The sequence below is a fragment of the Poecilia reticulata genome, chromosome 13 (genome assembly GCF_904066995.2).
Source record: "Poecilia reticulata chromosome 13, P_reticulata-male-v2, whole genome shotgun sequence".
Lineage (NCBI taxonomy): Eukaryota > Metazoa > Chordata > Actinopteri > Cyprinodontiformes > Poeciliidae > Poecilia > Poecilia reticulata.
The window spans coordinates 11,799,800-11,817,027 of NC_088842.1; the positions used below are offsets into that span (position 1 = coordinate 11,799,800).

The 17,228-nt window shown below is 40.3% G+C and overlaps 1 protein-coding gene across 1 annotated transcript in view; it reads left to right on the forward strand.

Moving 5' to 3' along the window:
• Window positions 1–4,668: 4,668 nt before the first annotated feature.
• The window catches only part of npas1 (neuronal PAS domain protein 1), a 93,418-nt gene continuing 80,858 nt past the window's right edge, over window positions 4,669–17,228 (forward strand). Inside the window, exons 1-2 of the mRNA XM_008425730.3 lie at window positions 4,669–5,107; window positions 6,797–6,892. The gene's annotated coding sequence lies outside the window, so the exon portion shown is untranslated. The remainder of the gene's footprint in view (window positions 5,108–6,796; window positions 6,893–17,228) is intronic.

A 17,228-nucleotide genomic window follows, 5' to 3' on the forward strand; every position in this document is an offset into this window, starting at 1 on the left:
TCTCGGCGGTCCCTGTACTAACCTCCCATTGAGAAACAGGAGGGCGAAATACAGTACATGCAGCCGCAGTCACAAACAGGTATTGGATCACTTGATTTATGAAATTAGTTTTACCTGGTCTTATTGTTCCCAGGAGAAAACACCGTAAAATATAAATATTGAATTTTCCAGACTTAATCCTCTTTTTGTTCTTTTACATAATTTGTTTGGTGGATTTGGTATAAAGCTTTGCAATTGTATTTTTTATTTGTGGTCCACTGTACTGCATTAGTAAGTCACTCTTAAATGTCTCTGCAAAATTTGCAATATGGATACTAAGGAAGAACAAGCTCAAGGAGCTTCACACAGAAGACGCTAGTTTTTTGGGGTTTTTTTTTTTACTTCAGAAACGTAGAAAGTTGCCCAAATTCGTGTGAAGTTTTTCCAAGTCGACAAACAACATAGACGTTTTTGTATGCAAGTGTAACATTAATGATGTCTTGTGTCGAGTTGATGAAGAATGCTTTGGTTTTTGACTCTGATTTTTTTTTTATCATTTCACAGTTTTTGTTTACACACTCTTAAAATATGCAGTAAAAGGCATGTGCAAGATTTAATCCTCTGGTCCTCGTGGCTTCTTCCTAACTGAGTGACCTCGCAGCTTACTGTGGTTTTGGACCTGTTGTATTCTTACAGCATATTCAATCAGCATCTTCACAAAGTCTTTTGTTTTTGTTCTGCAGGGGTGGTTGATATTTACATTTCACACCAACACACATTCATCCCTGAGGCAGAGCACTGTGTGTTGAGGTGTTGCCTTAAAATATATCCATAAGTGTAGCCTAACTCATATGTTGTGAAGTTTTGAGATAAGAGCAGATGTCTTTTTTTGTTGTTGTTGTTGTTACTGTCACTCACCGATTTAACAAGAACATTTCAAGTTTGGCAGCTTGGTTCATTTTCAATCTCAGTTTGGAAAGACAAAGTACGCTTGCAAAGTGTATTTGTGTTTGTGTGTAACTTCCAGTATGTAAAGAAAGTAATGAAAATAATTAATCCAGCATTTTACAGGTAGAAACAATTTTGGTAATCCTGACATGGCAATGTGTATCTTTTTTTTTTTTTTTACATTATTATTATTATTATTATTATTATTATTATTATTATTATTATTATTATTATTATTATTATTATTATAAAAAAAACATCTAGTTTCAGCTGAAAGTGTGTTCCGTCTTTGACGTTTGTTTAAACTCCCTACATGTTTGCAATGATTACTTTGCTGTTGTTGTGAAATTCCTTTCCGAGGTGAAAATGTAATCCTTCAACTTTGCTTAAGACAGCTCTCCCTGCTTTGTAATCTGTGCTTTTAGGATATTTATACAGCACCTGTCTAAGAGGAAGCCAGTTTTTCCATTCTTTGAGTCTAATGCGCCCGCTGTATAATGCAGAACAACTCCGCAGAGACTCCGAGTTGTGAACCCAATTTTTACAGACGCCTCGATTTAAAAGAGGGGCATGCAACAATGTGATTCTCTGGACTTGTTTTCTGTTTGTCGCAAAGATTACTTCAGAGGCTGAAGGCATTGTGAAGTTAGAAAAGAAAAAAAAACACTACACGCACAGGAGAAATGACATCACTTTACAAATGTTGGGTCAGCAATCTAAATGGACGCCCGGCCTTCAGGTCTATGTGACAAGTATCGCAAGTCTCTCAGTGTGTACATGCTGATTACATCTCCTGAAGTGGAAAAAAATGCAAATAATAAACGTATGAGCAACGTGCTTGTTTTTTTTTTCTTTTTTCTTTTTCTTCTTTGCTTGATTAATTATGCCGTTTAATTCTAGATCCACCACGCTGCTCCGCCGTATAATTTCCCAGTGGTTTTGGCTGTTTCTTCTCTCATATGGGCTCTCTACTTTTTCTCCCCCCCCCCCTCTTTGCAAAATGAATCGTGGATCCAATCGCCCGCACCCGGGGGGGAAAGCGGAGAGCCGGCGAATGGGCTGCCCAATCATGAGCATCAGAGGCAGACGCGCAGACGGAGGCAGCCTTTTGTTGCGCGTGGCGCTCATCAAGTTAGAGGACAACCACCAATTTGCCCTGAAGAAAATTAAAAGATTGAGTACAGGGAGACGTAAACAGTCAACTTCAGCTTGTTGGTTGATCTGCTTTTATTTTCCGTCTTGTTACAAAATCCCATCCTGTCCCCTTCGACCGCTTTAGCTGAGTGGGTGGCACAGACTCAGTGCCATTCATAATGTGAACTGGGACCCTGGCTGCTCCTCTATTCCCAGCCTGGCCGGCCCCTCTCTCAGCCTCTTGACAGCTTCAGGTTAGCTCTCTTTTCCCCTCTTCCCTTCCCTCCAGCGTTCCTCTCCAACTCTCCCAGAGGCCCCGCTGAGAATACTGCTCAGATCCAGGCCTCTGAGCCCCCAAAGCCGGTCCTAATCCTCTTCATCGATCGTCCTGAGATTTTTCTCCCCGGCACAGCAGGCCCAGCTCCCCCGATGCCTCACGCTGCTCGACCCTGAGCAGCCAGCGCCTGGCTTTCAGTTACAGCGAAACACAGGCGCAGGAACATTACCTGCATCCCCCTCAACAGATGGGTCTGGCTAATGCGGTGTTTGTTATTAGGTGCTGAAGGCAGCCGGCAGAAATCTCCCGAGACCTGTCGTGTTCCTGCTTTTCCCAATTCATTCTCTTTTCCGACTAACGGGAGAATTCAGAATAAATAGATTAATTTCTGCCAGAGTAATGTTCACCTACTGACGCGGTTGGTGCTTCGGCGAACGAACATTTAGAAACACTGCGGTGTAGTTTCTTCATTTTTTTATTTTAAAAACTTGCACGAAGCAGTTAAAAAAGAGACCCCCTTTTTAAGCAATTACCCTACGGAAACACGTAAATGTTTTCATAGGGTATTTTGTAACCTGTTTAAATATGTAACAGAAAACATGCAAAAAGAAAATGGTGTCAAATCAATGGACCTTAGTAGAACTTTTAAAACTAATACCTTACTAATTCATTGACATTGTCTTCCTCAACGGTAAATGTGGGTTGGGAAGTATCCCAATCTTTCTGTGTGCAAAAATGCCTTGTCAAAAAATAGCAGTTTTTGGCAAATCCTACCTCTCTTTTCCAGACAGAATCAACAAGTTGTTGCTGCATTTACCTTTGATACTCTTTTTGTTTTTTCTCCACTATTAAAGCTACATCTACCAGCATTTTAACAATGTCTCCTTGTTAGCTGGAGCTACTAACAATACTTTTGCTGCCATTCCTCCTGTAGACTTGTGTTTTACTAGAAAACACCTGGTTGAACTATGACTGCTGAACTTATCAAACAAGCTATTTCTCTGTCTAAAACTCCTAAGAAAAGTTGTAAATGGCATAATGGGAAGGCATTGTAGTGATAAAGTGCTGAGCAGGAGCTTCCTAAAGAGACAGAGGCCAATTTTAAGGTGTCAAATTTGCAAAGTCAAATTTATTCAATGTTTGATTTTTATAACAACTGGAGTTAACATAGTTATTAGATTGTGCTACAAAATGGCACTATGTGCCTGGAAAGTCGTAAGAGCATCCTTTTAGCAAAACACATGGAAATGGTGTATTGTAGGCAAGCTAAGGTCGCCAGCGGTGCACGCAGTAAAAAGGGGCAAGAAAAAAGTTACTTTTATTTTTCTTTTTAAGACTTATATTTTATATAATTTCCTTCTATGAAAGATAGCATGGTATCTCTGCATAGCAAATTATATTAAATACTACATCTAAAAATAGTGATATTTAGCTCGGCCCCTCATCCTTACTAGTTGGTTTGTTCCTGCATCCAACGCGCCCCCTGACCTGCCCTCACTGCTCAGGTGTCGCTCGACAGTGACGTTACGCACCTGAAGTTGGTGTGCCATCCGCCAATAAAATACCATAGAAGAAGAAGACAGCGCCGTTTTAGCGAATGTGGGGGAGTAGGTGAGGTGAGTTTTGTATCGTGAAAGCACCATTTCAAAACGTACAAATGTGCCAAGGAAGCAAAATAAGAAAAAAATTGTAAAAAGGAAAGTGTGACAAAGGCTGAGGTTCAGTAAAACTAATGTGATGAAATGACCTTATAATGTCCTAGTTAGCAGAGTGTAGTGTTAACTTACTGCGGCTAGCAGCTAGGCTAGCTAGCCAAGCACGGTGCTAATCGATTTAGTTGCTTATTTCTTTGTTGTTCATTGGATGTTACAACTACAACAACTTGTCATACGTTTATGTTGTTAGCCTATGTTTTGGTGTTAAACGCTTATAAATGTGTGTGTACAACAAAGGTAGAAAGAGTACACACATAATGGACCGCTATTTTGATAACATCTTAAATATAAGTCACGGTTACTCAAGCGAAAGTAAATTAAGTACCTCATTAAAGTTTTAAGTAGAAGATTATTATGGATTTCACAAAGGAAAAGATGACATATTAAGCTCAAACTGTTTTGAATTAAAGGATCACATTTATAAATGAAAGTTAAATACAAAAACATGTTAGCACATGATAGATATTTGAGAGATATTTTGCTTAGTTTTAAAGCTGCAGTAAGTACATGTTATAACATTTTTTAAAACAAATTTGTTGAAACTGTCTCTTTGTTGTGACTGTACAGTGTGAAACAGATAATATGCCTTATTTTTTTTATTTTTACTCATGATCAGATATGATTTCAAATGTAAATGAGTAAAATAAGTAACTGAAAACAAACTCAAGTAACAGTTAAAGTGCAGCTTTTGTAAACAGCTCATTGTGTTTCCATATACCATTGAAGTTTATTGCTCCATTGAGTTAATTGCACCTCACTGTGATCATTTTAATCAAATTTATTTTGCACCTCATAAAATTTTATGTGCAATTTACATGTATGGTATAGTGAACATAACACATCTCTTATGTTTTCTTACTCATATTTCTGGAATCATGCTCCTGTTTTTTCCTCAGATTCAATATTGAGATATTTAAATCCCACCCCTGGGCCTTCTGCAGCTCCTCAAAGTCCTCTTGCTGTTGTCTCCACCTCGCAGGAGCTGACTCACGCACCACAAATAAAGGCTGCACCAGTTGATCCGGCTGACTATCCATATCCTCTAACAGATCAGGTCAGAACATAGTTAGTTTGTTTGTTTACAATTGCTTTTAGAATTTAAATTCTTTCAGTGCGTATGCTATTTATATTGTGTCTCAATATTTGCCATTTGGGATGCGAAGGCCTAACATAAAATCTCGCGCTGGTCACCACGATGTCTAGGGTTGGCCCTGAAATGGCAAAAAAGTATCTTTACGTACTTTCGATCAATCAGCTGGGATTTCTTAGACTTTTAAAAAGTCGACATTGGATTCTAAAAAATATCAACTTGTAACTTTGTTGTAATCAACCATCTAAGTGAAAAAGTGAAAGTTAAATCTGTGTCTATTTGTTTTACAACTACAGCTGTGAAGTGGAATCGGGTATTTTGCAGTCAAAAATAGCCAGAAAGTTAGCATTTTCAAAAAACAGACAGTATCACCCAAAACCAGAATCACTAGACTTTTCTCCAGCATACTTTAACGAAATTACAGAAAACATCCAAGTACTTGAGTGAATGCCCCATTCATCTGTTTGCAACATGGTTGTACGATGACAAACCTTTTGGATTCTTTTTTTATTTTAACGAGAAAATAACAATGACAGGCGATGTTACATCAGCTCAGTACAGATGGAAGGCAGCAGCAAAAAAAAAAAAAACACAGTTTCAGAGCCACTGCTCTAGATAAGTTGGAAATATGTGTTAAGCACTACAAAATGAAACATGATAAGACATCTAAAGCATGAGGACAGGTCATGCTTTCCTCTGGAGATGAAAATGAAGTGATGGAATGCAATAAATGCAACACGGCTCTGCTGGAAGATGAGAAAGGATCATTACTGCAGCTCTCACGAGAAAGCTACCCTAACACCAGTGCGTTCTGCACAACATGCTTGTTCATGATTTATTTACACGGCGAGCTTTCGCTCGGACTCTGCTGTGTGTCTTTTACTGCAAGCGTGGAGGTTTTCAAGAGGCATTTTCCTCTATTTCTGTCTGCCTGTGAGCAAGAGCAGCACGGCTGTGTATCCAGTAAAACAGCGGATGATTAAACCTCATACTTTATTAACAAGCTTTCCATGTGGCTGCCTTCTTAACTCCGTTCCGATCGTAAATGAGATGGGGGGGAAAAGCGGACATTTGGGCTCGTCGGAATGTAGTTGTAGAATCTGAGTCTATGTTGGCATTTGCAGCAAGGACAGATGGTAATGTAGCGATATTGTTTAGATAAGGCTCGCTGCCACATTTGTGAATCTGCTCCAGAGACTTATTTGGCGCCGTTTGGTTGGGGTTTTTTCTTTGGAAAAAAATAATTTGAAGTTATTGTGATTTTTTTTTTTTGCCCCGTATTCACATGATTGTGCAGATGCATCTTTAATCTGCAACTAGATTTTATCATTGATGATAATTTACCTTGGTCTTTTAACCCTCGTCTTAAGGTTCATTCATAGTTTTTTTTTGTTTTTTTGGGATCAGTTCGTCACACTCTCTCAGTTTTTACACACATATGAATTTTTGCTGCTTTTCCATTTCCTCACTCTCTGCCCTCCATCCTTCAGTGCATCGCTCGTTCTTCTCGTACATTATCCTTTCTGCCCTTTTCCTTCCTTTCCTTGCTTTTTTTAACTTTCTCTTCTCTTGTCTGCTCCTTCCCTCTTCTCTTTCTCTCTGCCCTCCCTCTTTCTCTTTATTAATTTATTGGGTTGTTATTCTCCTTGCCAGGCTCTGCTAATGAAGGCAGGATGCAGATGAGGGCATAGGTCGCCTCCGTTGCGATCGACCCCACCGCCCCGCAGCATGGCACTCTGACTGGCACAGGTCAGTGGCAGCTGTCAATCAAAACACACTCGCTCACTCACACACACACACACACACGACCAAATACATTCACTTACACACCTCCACACACCTGCTAAACAAACACTTAAAATAAAACAGAGCAACGATTAAGGACTTTATAATAACCTTTTTAATTTAGGACTTTTGATAGTTATTGTCTTCATATACATTTGTGACATTTTGAAACAAACACTCTTTTTCCAACATTACTGCAGTTTATTTGCATATTCCTGACCTGAAAAAACATGGACAAACGATCAAATATTTCTCTGTCGATTATTCTTTCTAGTGGAAATTGTTGCCAAAGTCTTCTGGTTTATTTAGATTTCATATTGTGAACTTAAACTTTGCAGCCCCTAAAAGAAGCCACACCGCTGTAATTTATAACACCCAAACTTGAGTCTGTGGAAATAGAAATTGAGCTCTTGTTTGTTTTCTAGGATTTTTTCCGAGCATTTTATATTCTTACTGTGGGCTGAATTTGATAGGACATCCACTCGTGTAAAGATAGAAGAGCTGTTTTTATTATTCTCTGTGCTATATCATCTCTGCCTTACGAATAAATTCAGTCTCAGAGGAACTGCTTCTATATGCGAGCGAAGTTCTGTTTGCACGTTCACATGTTTAACAACTCCTCAGATTAAAATGCTGTATTTCTATTCACCAGTGCAGTAAAATACAAATCACTTCTCATTATATTTACTGCTGTTCTCTCGATTTTTGGCTCTCAACTTAACAAAAATAGATCATGTTAAATCACCAGCGAGTAGAAGTGGAAATTCCTAGGTTTAAGCTTTCTAACATGATTTGCAACATTTACAAACTTTTGAGGAATTTATACATTTTTAACTATAAGTTTTAGACCAGGTAGCATTAGCATTAATTTCTAAACCTGTATGAAGTATATCTATATCACGTCTACGAATGTTCATATCCATAACACACATGATATGTAATTACTACTTTCCCGCATAAATCTAAAGCAAGTTGTCTTGCAAGGTTTTTCTTTTTCTTTTACAAACATGTAAAAGTACAGTTGTATTGCTTTCTGTCTACTTTGTTATATTTAAATAACTTTAAAAGATATGGAAGAGCAAATCAATTTTATTGTATTCTGAAACATACAATCCTGAAACTAAATCCAGCTGCACTTACCTTTCTTGACTGTGAGATTATTCATTTCAAATCGCCTGACAGAAATCTTCTGCTTTCAACTATGTTTCATGACCTAATCGTATAACTAAGACAAGCAGCAGTTAAACTTTTATTTGCACCTATAAACAGGAATATCTTCATCTCCTAAGGTCTGACCTTGATCTAGGTGAAGTTCATAAAAACAACAACATTACTGACTTCCCAAAAGTGCAATGAACACATTTTACTCTGAGCTTGCCTGTTTACCTCAAGTTGCAGAGAGTCTCTAAACTGTTACTCGATTATTTTCTCAGGCTACATGTATGCTCTTTTTTTTCTTTTTTTTTCTACAACAGGATTGGAGTTTACTCTTGGACAGTTCTTGAAGAGCTGGGTTCTTTGGGGACTTTTGTGTGAAATTTGTGCAAACTGACAGAAAAGATTGGGTGTACACTGAGCTGTGCTGCGATAAACACCCAGAGATTCTTCATGGTGCCAGAGACAATCTCTGCTTTGTTGAGCCTGTGCTGGCAGTGAACCACGCTGCCCAGACACAGACTGTGCAACTGAGCTGTGTGGAGCCCGTTATTCCTCTCCCTCCAGAGTAAATGGTTCTAGGTGTTTTACATTGAGGGTCATAACCTTGGTTTTGGTCCAGTTCATTCTTTTCTAAACTGTTAAGGCCGATTTGCTTCTGCTCTGCACGAGTCAGTGAGTGTATGACAACACTGTAAGGTCACGGAGAAAATCAAAATCTTTCATCTTTTAGAGGAAAACTGATCTAATTTCCTTGATTTTCTGCAGCATAACTAAGTTGAAGACAAGGTCGAAGTGCTTTTTGAATAAAGGCATGCAGCCCTCACATCCCCTTCAACCTTATACCCTCTGTTTGGCGAATGCCATTGTTCCCCAGGCAGCTCATGAAGTTGGCTTGAAAGCCCTTCATGATCTAAGCTGTTTCTTTCTGTGTTTTGCATATTTTCCGGATGCACCAAAAGCCGCACTGTGAACGTTTTCATATGTCTTTTTGACAAACACCTGCCCTTGTTCTCTGTTTGACGTGATTCCACAGAAACAGTAGACAGGTAAAAATTAGCTCCTTGTTCTTTACTTTGATTTGTATAGAGGGTTTGGACACTCGATTACTGAGACATAATTGATCATTTGATTTTACTAACATTTGGTTACGATGTATATAAAGCGCCAGATTGACGAGACTTACCAGAAATCATGTGCACCGTAAACATAGGGCTGTGATTTCTTTGCCAACAATAAAATGTCCTATGCATTTCTGCTGCTCTGACTTTAATTGCTCAATATTTGAAAGTGTGGCCAACATGGACTAAATGTCTTTGTTCACTTCCTCTGCTGCCCTTCCAGACTACAATCATAGGCTACTACAATTTTAAAATAGTGCAGAAACTTGACGTCATTGCTCACAAGTCCTCCTCCTGTTTGCTGATTGGCCCGGTTGAAATTCAACCGGACAAATTGAGCTCAGTGTGTGGAATCCCAGATGGAGCACTAAAGGGAGATGAGAAACGAGCAGAATTGCATAGGAAGTCAATTGCAATGCTACACCTATAGATGCAATTTATGCTATTTCTTAATTTGCATAATTTGGTACGCATTCTGCCCCTTTCTAAGCAGTAAAATCCTCTGATTCCAAGATCTGCAAAATTGTCAATGACAGGATCTACTTTAGTGGTAATTGCCCTGGCAGCTGTTGCAGTTAAAATGACCTTCCTCTGTGCAGATTTTATAAAACTGGTCACTGTTCATTTTCCTCAGAGTGGTATGAACTGCCTCAGTCAGGTGATGATCCCACCTATCTCAAGCTTTTCAAAAAAGTATTTCTGGCACTAGCGGCCTCTATACTACGCATAGCCGTGTTTTTTCTTCTATTGTTGATTTGTCTAGCGGCCTGTCAATTAATTACTGGGCGTAGTTTCTTAATGGCAGCAGGAACTCAGAGATGTTCATCTGTACAAAGAGTAATTTAACACAGAATTGCAGAAAAACCTATAATCTTTTTATTCATGTAAATGTAGTCTTGACCTATCACCTACTTGACTATTGTTGAACATGTACATCCTTTCATGGAAACCGTGTTCATTTCAGAGCGCGGCCTCGTCCAGCAGGATAATCCTTTCTGCCAGGAGGCAAAACAGCTCTGGAGTGGTTTGAGGAGCACAACAATGACTTTGAAGTATTGACTTGACCTCCAATTTCCCAGACATCAGTCCAGTTGAGCATTTGTAGGGTGTGTTCGACGAACACATCCGATACATGGACGTTCCACATATCTACTCTTAGGATGTAAAAACGGGTCCAAACATCAATTCTCGAGGGTCAAGCCAACGATTAAGGACTTTATAATAACCTTTTTAATTTAGGACTTTTGATAGTTATTGTCTTCATATACATTTGTGACATTTTGAAACAAACACTCTTTTTCCAACATTACTGCAGTTTATTTGCATATTCCTGACCTGAAAAAACATGGACAAACGATCAAATATTTCTCTGTCGATTATTCTTTCTAGTGGAAATTGTTGCCAAAGTCTTCTGGTTTATTTAGCTGTAGAACAAATGGCTCATGTTCTACAGCATCATTCTGATGACGTGATTATATGATTCGGGAGTCTTGAAGCTCGGTCGCAGGAAACCAGCTGTCAGGGACTGGAGTTTGAGACTCTGTGACTTCTAGGATCTATTGCTGACACCTTTGGGCCAGATACCACAGCACACCTTCAGGGGTCAGGGGAGGGCTGTTTAGGCAGCAAAAGGGTCGCCCCCATAATGTCAGGCATGTGGTCATGATGCTACGAGTGATCTGCTTATATTCTACTCACAGGAATGTTGCATTTGCCGTGACGGAATATGCTGTACATGCATATCCAAAAGGTGCAGAGTTCTGCACCTGTGTTAGGTGTCTAATCCCTGCGAAGACCTTTGCACTGCTCTGTTATGCATCCCAAATCTCTGCACTTGTAGTGTTTACAACCCCTGCTCTTCATCATAGCACGTCGAGTGATTGGGTGTGTTTGCAGATGCGCTCTGCGTTAAGACATCTCGCATGCATGTCAATTTTGCTCTCTGTTGTTGTGGGTTTATTTGAGTGCTCGGCCATGTTCTCGAGCGTGTTCACCTGCAGCTAGGTGTTTGTGAATGTGCATAAGCCCTCAGCAGCCACACATCTCCAGAAACATACACACACACACATCTCTATTAGCAGTATAGCAGTGTTAACAGTGTTATGCCATGCGTGAACTTCTCCACCTTTCCCTCATATCTATGCAAAGCTGGGGTCCTGTCAATCAGTCACCTTGGTGACATAGAGCCCCACCTCCCCAATTAGAGCTGACAGGGCAGGATTAGGAGGGGGGCGGGCCCCCTCCGACCTGCCTACGTGTCAATCACGCGCCGGGCATCCGCGCGCCTGTTTACTGTCAGATCCCATCTCTGTCTGTCAGGCTGCACTGCAACCGTCGCCCAGGGAGGGGGGGAGGACGATGGTGGGAGATGGTAAGAGGGTGGCGTGGGGGCGGGCGGAGGAGATCTGATCAGAATTAACTATGCTTCCCCCAGCAGACCGGCCGTGCTTTTAATTCATGAAAGGGATGAGAGCAAAGTGGGAAGAGAGAGGGAGTGATGGAGGGACGAGAGCGTTTAAAACCCAGAGCAGGGTCTCCTTTAGAAGTTTTCAGAGTGATGTTTCTTCTCTCGCTGACAATCACTATTCTTCTCCCGCTAACTTTCTTTCCTACTTTGACTCCTTTTCGAAGGTGTGCGCCTTGTTTTATCGGCAACCTCCCTCTCCCCTGAAACAGGTTTTGACCCTTTTTCTTTTTTTCCTCTGGTATTGTTTTTAAAGCCGCACATTCATGTTTTTGTATACTTTTAGTTCGAGCGTTAAGGTCAATTTATTTAGTTCTGCACATGCTCATGCAAATTTGTGTCTCTGTTCCGGTAGGTGTCTGGGGGTTCGGGTCCTGTCTACGCACCTACAGTGTGTGAATACATAATTCTGTTCCGACACCAAAGCTGCATCCTACCTTCACACAATGCTAATGGCTGTGTGATTGTGTGTATTTCTAAGTCTTTTTTTTCTTCTTCTTTTTGCTAGACTCCCAGGTGGTGGGCCAACTTTGACCTTGGTGCCCTCTCTCTAATCCTTCAGCAAATGAGGGCTGTGTGGGGCTGAAAAGGTGGTGTTTGGGGGTCTGCGCCAAGCCGCAGTTTTAGGATTAGAGGGACGTAGTGGAGGTCCAGGGGTTATGAGGGATGAAGAGGAGGCAAACAATGGATTGTAGGCGAGGGAACGGAGGGATATTGTCAGCATTGTGTGGGTCACCAGTGGTCTCATTACTTCAGCAAAGGAGGTTATCTTGTCTGCCGCTTTGTCTTACTTTTACTTTGCAGGATCAAAATGTGCGTACTGACCACAATATGCGGAAAGTTTGCATTTTGCCTTGTACATTGTCTTTGTAGAAACAGTCAAACTCTTTGCATTTTCCCACATTATATCACCGTACAACTTCAAACTTCATACAATTACTGCTGCAGGTATTTTATTGTATGTCTCTACTAAGTTTCAAGATTATTGTTTGCATACTAGCTTACGTTCCAAAAGTCTGCATGGAGAATGTATAGAACCCCAAGTTTGAAATCCTGCTACAGATTCTCAATTAGATTTAAGTCATGACATTAACAGGGTCTTTCTAACATGAATATGCTTTGATCTAAATCAGTCTATTGTAGCTCTGACCGAGTGTTTAGGGTTGTGTTCTTGCTTGAAGATGAAGCTCTGCCCACATCTCAAGTTTCTTGTGGCGTTTAATAGGTTTTCTTCCAAGATCACTCTGTATGTAGCTCCATCCATCAATCTCTCCGTTAACACAGACCATCTTTCCTGTCCTTGTAAAACACAAATACTCCCACAGCATGATTCTGCCACTACCATGTTTCACCTTTGCAAGGATTTTTTTTTTGTCCCACTGTATTTTAAATGTAGGCCAAAGGTTTCATTGTTATCTATTTTGATCAGAGCACTGTGGTCCTTATTTGCTCTACGGAAGAGACTGCTTATGATTTTTCTTTTCAAGAGTATCTTTTTTCTTGCCATTACTCAATAAAGTTCTGCTACTCTTTCTTGTTTTAGAGCATGAATTGAACAGTGCCCCTGTAGGTTTTATTCCTAACCTAAGATTTTTTTAGGGGTGCCAGGGTAAAGGGGGCTGAACGCAAGCAAACAACCCACTTTCAAATTATCACTTGCAAAATATTTTAGGAACCATGCACATCTGAAGTTCTCTCGCTGGACATTTCTTTAAATCCAGCAGCGCAGCGGTACACTGCCTGACTTCATTATATTTCATTCTTTTCCTCTGATTCCTAAACACGTCATTTACATTGTGTCTATATGATTGTCAGGTCGAATTAATAAATGTCAGTTTTTCCTCCACAAAATGTTTGTCAGCTTTCACCCAACACGTCGCTGACAGGCATACGTGTACCGTGTCATTTCTACTGATACCTGCGCCTTCTTTGCACTTGTCGGTACCAGACATATGTGAGTTGAACACGCCTCGTGTTTGTGTTTGCATTAGCGATGCGTTGCAGGGCTGTGTCTGAGACGCAGCTCAGGTGTCTGCTGAAACGACCTCGCTGCAGGGAACAGGCTATCAGGCTGAGAGGGAGGCTATCATGTTAATTACTTTACACACACCCTGCCAGCCAAGCGTGCAACACAACCGCTGAGCTCACTCACTCACTCACTCACTCACTCATCCTCCTGCGCACACACACACACACCCACGCGTGCACACACACACACACACACCCGCATCAGCCGTCTTTCTTTCATTTTGTCGTCTCTGTCTTCCTGCTCTCTCTGTTTGAAGGCCTTGGACATCAATTCCCCTTTGCTTTCAAGAAAGATTGTTTTATATTCTAATAAATTCAACTCCGTCCCGTGAAATTAATTGACATTCATTCAATGATTTTTAAATTCCTCTGAGGCTGTTCTTTTGTTTCGGGCTGTCAGTGAGCTGCAAAGTGAGATCGGACTAAATGTTTTGTCATCTCACACTCCAGGGTAAGCTGCTCCAAAGCGCCGGCGCCTGAGGTCAACTTAACCTCCTCTCTCATTCTCTGTAGAGCACTGGGAGGAAGGGATGGGAGCGGCGGAGGGGAAGAATCATGATCAGAAAGTTTGGTAAAGGAAATTCTTCTCCGGCAGCCTTCATATGTTTCATTTGGACCATTCTTTAATGTGTCAGAGTCAGGAGAAGTCCGACGCTCTCAGGCCGGAGAGGCAGGGGAGCCGTATTGGCTGGGGCAGGCTGCTGCCTTTAGTTAAATGATGCTGGCACGCAGAGGGATTGCTTTGGGAAGTTGTCATCCATCATGATTTTTAGAATGACTCTAAGCAGCGCTCTGCATTTGGGGTTATGGTCTGGGATCTTTGATTGATGCATGTGGCTTGTTGTGTGTGTTGGGAGGGAGGAGTGAAAAGGAGACAGCCTGTGCGCTTCTTGGCTGAAAATAAGTAATGATCGGCCTGCAGTGAAGACTCGTCCTCTGGAAAAGTTTGCTTAATTTTCCCTCTGATCCTCCTTCCTTGCGGAAGCTAATGAACAATCTGCAGATTAAAGTCCACTTGGCATTACTGACCAGTGTTTGTGGGTTTTGCATGGGGCTGGATGTTTGTACTTGTTTATCTTTAAACCTAGATTTCTCACAAGTGACTGCATGCATCCATTTTGTTTAGTTCAGCTTGCTGTTTCCACTAAGTACTCATGAAAGCTCACAGAGGAGCCATTTACAATCAAGGATTGCTGTTGCAATGAGAACATTTCTCAGAACTCTAGCTCTTTAACAAAGCTAGCACTTGGCTAAAGTACATCAAATCCTATACTTGTCCTCTGCCGTGCGCCGTAGGATCAAAGTGCAACATGAAGCCGATGCCAAATTCATTCATCATGAAAGATGGCCTCATACACCTTCTAAGAAGCAATGTTTTCATAGATTTTCAAGTCCTACTTTTTGATTAGTTAAAGGAAGTTTTATGAAAAAAAAAAAAAAAGTTTTTCAAAATTTGTCCTCCAACTTATTATGTTACAAAATAAAGACTGCAAAACGTAAATGCCTGATCTAAGACTTGTCTGTATGAGAAAGAAGAAAACTGTTTTGATCGGGATGTGTGGGCTCAAGGTCATGAAATGATGGTCCATCCGTCCATCTGTTTTAAATGAAAATGTTTTAATATTCAATCTCAGTACATTGAATATTGTCAGAGCGTTGCCTTGGTTCACCACTGTTCTGTTTCATCCATGTTATTGTGGTTTGTTCGAAAACAGCATTAGAAATTGTAAAAAATGTTTAAGTGAACATTTAGCAAAACTTCTTTTTCCACAGGCCAGTTTGATTTGATTATCACTTTTCCTTTAATAAATGAAATCATCATTTAAATGTTGCCTGTTGTAATATTTCAACAGTATGATTGATTGCAAAATCAGCTTGACAATTTGAAACATTTAAATGTGACAGAAAACTGAAACACAGGCAACAAGGCAAATATTTTTCACAAGAATGTATATTCAACACATTCTCTGGAAAAATTTAAATGAAGCTGTAGTCCTAAAAGACGTTTTACTATACAATTTTAAAATTTTTTTTTACAATGCTAAATATTTTTGTTCAGCGAAAGTCTGGCATATGAAATATATGAAAATGAAAATAGCAGTGTCTTAGTTTTTTGACGAAAGAATCCATTAAGAAAGTTGCATTTTTAATTGTTACACCTTTATTTCCTGTATTAAGTGTTAAAGATTTAGAGCAACAGATGGAATCTGAATAACAGAGATGAAAGATGAAAAGATGGCACAGAGGGAGAGAAGCCGGGGCCTTGAAGTGAGTGGAGGTGAGCAGGGAGTGTCTGGGTCCGAGGAGGTGGGGCGTCGGTGTTACATGCTCAATCAAGCTGTGTGAGGACGGTGTAATTAATCCATTGAAGATGTCTGATTGCAGATGACTTTGGGAATACCATAGTGAGGGCCGGGACCTGAGGGGAAAGTAAGGGGGGGAGGGGAGGGCAGCCAGGAACAAGATGGATGCAGGGAAGCAAGGAGAAGGAAAAGCAGGAAGGGCGAATGGAGGGAGAAAGTGAGATTAATTGAGAGAAGCGAGATGCAGTACCTTTTAAATGAGAAGAATGAATTTCAGTGACAATGTTGGAAAAAAAAGAAAACGGGGAGGGGGAAAGCAAAAGAATTGATCATGTCCGGGTTAGGTCGGACCATCCCTTACAGCACTGTGGGAATAAAGACCACCAGCAGAAATTATAACATGATGCTGCTAAGTCATCCTCTAGTTTCTTACTGTTAAAACGCTTCCCTGCGAGATAAATGGGTGTCTAAGCTGCTCTAATGCTAACATGCTTTTAAGGCTCTATCAGCTGGCTGAGGTTTGCCTTTATTTAATGGACTATTAATTTGTTTGAATGCATTTGCTCCCTTTGAAGCTACAGTAGAGCTTTGTTGTGGCTCCACCTCAGCTCTGGGACTACATGTCTTTTTTAAAATTATTATTATTATTATTATTATTATTATTATTACAGTTTTGGAAGATAATCATTAACAATCTAATTAAATTTGATAAAGCCAAGCACTCATCTGGGTATTAAGGGACGTACTCATTGGATTGATATGCTGCTTTATTTGGAATGGTTTTTTTTGTTAGTTTTTTTCTTTCTTTTTGTGAACAGTTTTATTCACTTTGTTGCTTTGGTGTGTTTGGTAGCAATTCTAGAGTTAGTATTTTTTTCCTGGAAGAAAGTAAACTGCATCAGGCTTTCACGGGATGTCACATCTCACACATGCAGGTGGAAACTGCTGACAATAGTTTGACTCCTTAAACGTTTCACTTCTTTCATGGAAGAGAAGACAGACGGTAGAGACAAAAAGCGCCTTTTCCTCTTTTTATAGCTCAATTGATATGGGTGAGCTCTCCCTTTGAAACGGCGCTGTTTTGGCAACTTGCTTTTTTTTTTTTGCACGTCTCTTCCTTGCTTTCATTGTAAAGCACCTTCTGATGTCTGGATTGAGAAGGGCTAAATTAAACGTATTTGATTGAGCAAAGTAGACTCTAAACAAGAACAATTATGATCTGATTAAAA